The sequence below is a fragment of the Leptonychotes weddellii genome, chromosome 2 (assembly GCF_054177405.1).
Source record: "Leptonychotes weddellii isolate Sample4059 chromosome 2, ASM5417740v2, whole genome shotgun sequence".
Taxonomy (NCBI): Eukaryota; Metazoa; Chordata; class Mammalia; order Carnivora; family Phocidae; genus Leptonychotes; species Leptonychotes weddellii.
In genome coordinates this window covers 128333978-128336324 of record NC_138370.1, presented here as the reverse complement: position 1 = coordinate 128336324, position 2347 = coordinate 128333978, and positions in this window count along the sequence as shown.

Sequence of the window (2347 nt, the reverse complement as noted above, 5' to 3'; positions counted from 1 at the left end):
ATACATCCCAACTCTATGGGGATAGAAGCTCCTGTGCTCAGACATTCTCATACCTCACCCTATGTATCTCTTCATCTGACTATTTATACCCTTTATCATATCCTTTAATAAATTGGTAAACATAAGGAAGTGTTTCTCTGAGTTCTGTGAACCGTCCTAGCAAATTAATCAAACCCAAGGAGAAGGTTGTTGGGACCTCTGATCTATAGTGGGTTGGTCAGAAGCACAGGTTATAATCTGGGCTTGCAACCAGTATCTGAAAAGGTGGGCAGGGTGGTCGGGGGGCAGTCTTATGGGACTGAGCCCTTAGCTTGTGGAATCTAATGCTGTCTCCACATAGATAGAGTCAGAATTGAGTTAAATTGTAAGACAGTTAGCTGGTGTCTCAGAGAATTTGCTTGGTATTGGGAACTCTGCACATTGGTGACCAGAAGTGTCACAAGTGAATTGTTCTATGTGAATAATAAAGGAGATTCATAAAAAAGAAACACACAATAGGGAAGAAATGGATTTTTCCTTACGTATGGGTAAAAAAAAAAAAAAATCCCTGAGGTTTTCCCTTTAGAGAGTATGTACAAGATTGAGATATTTTAGTGGTTAGCACTGGAAGTGGCAAACATCATGCTCACTCATTGTCCATAAACCAGACACTTGGCCCCAGACTAATGACAAGAGAGGCTGTGAAATGTAAGCTACCTGTGTGCTTAGTAAAATGAAAAAGTATTGTTCAGCATGTAGCCAGTAGATCTTTGCCACACTATGATAGGTAGAAAAAGCCCCAGACTTAGAGCAGTTATATTTGAATCCTGACTCCTAGTTCTTACTAAATGTTTGATCTCAGCCAAGTTAATTAATGTCTCATAATCTTTGTTTCCTTATATGTAAACACTATTCATAAAACCTAGTTTTATAAGGTTATAGAGATATGTAATTCAATTCTATATTTTATTGGTCAGGGTTATTAATACAAGGAACAGAAGCCAACTCTAATTTAGGCAAAAAAAGTAATTTATTGCAAGGATTTTATGTAACTAAGAGAATTGCCAGGAAAGCTGAAGAACCATGTTCTGAAACGGGGAAAGTACAAAGGATTTTACACAACAGACCACAACTGAGACCATGGACCTTGGGCCATGAGGGTACTGTTCCCACCATTGGTGAATGTTGGATGCCACCATTTGCACAGCCACCCACCTCTGGCACTGGATACCATCTGCCACACTAGTTCTATTTCCACCAGTGCCACGGAACATGTCATTGCTCATGTGCTGTTGCCACAATCACAGTAGATTCTTCACCACTCCTGTTCTTTTGTATCACTAGCTTCTGATGCAAAGTCAAGTGGGTGCAGCCCAGATCATGTTCCTGTGCCCTAGCTGAGAAGGAAGATGGGATATAGAGTACATGGGCTTTATGGCTTCTGTCAAAGAGGCATATGGTGAAGAATTCCATAAGTATAAATAGGGAATTTGCACTTGGGGCAAAGAGAACAGCAAAAGATAAATATCTACTTCAGACACTTATTGAGCTACATCTTGCAATTTCTGGGTTCAAGAGATAAAAGTCAATGAAATAGTTCTTGCCTCTAAAAAGCTGTATATGAAAGTATTTTATGAATTGGAAAGCTCTCAGAAATTGAAGATCCTGATGTTATTGTAATAATTTTAATATCCAGATTATACTAATAGATTCTGGACGTATTTTTATAGACTTATGTTGAAGTGTCCATCTAATTTCAACATTATCTTAATCTATTCAATGATACAAGAGACTAAAAATTTGACTTCATATGTACAATGCTTTTAACTAATAGCTTTTGATGATTAGCTGATAACTCCAAAGTTAAAAAATACAGTGTATGTGAATGAGTTCTATGATTTCTCTTTATCCAATGAAGCTGTTGTTCCTGATCTAGCAGAAGAATTGCCTTTATTTATATGGAGTCATGTCAACCAACTTAGGGGAAAAAAAGCAAACAAAATAAACAAAATAAAAACTAATGTTGCACCCAAAGAACAAAGAATCCAATCAAGAAATGGGCAGAAGACATGAACAGACATTTTTCCAAAGAAGACATCCAAATGGCCAACAGACACATGAAAAAGTGCTCAATATCGCTTGGCATCAGGGAAATCCAAATCAAAACCTCAATGAGATACCACCTCACACCAGTCAGAATGGCTAAAATTAACAAGTCAGGAAATGACAGATGTTGGCAGGGATGTGGAGAAAGGGGAACCCTCCTACACTGTTGGTGGGAACGTAAGCTGGTGCAACCACTCTGGAAAACAGTATGGAGGTTCCTCAAAAAGTTGAAAATAGAGCTACCATATGATCCAGCAATTGC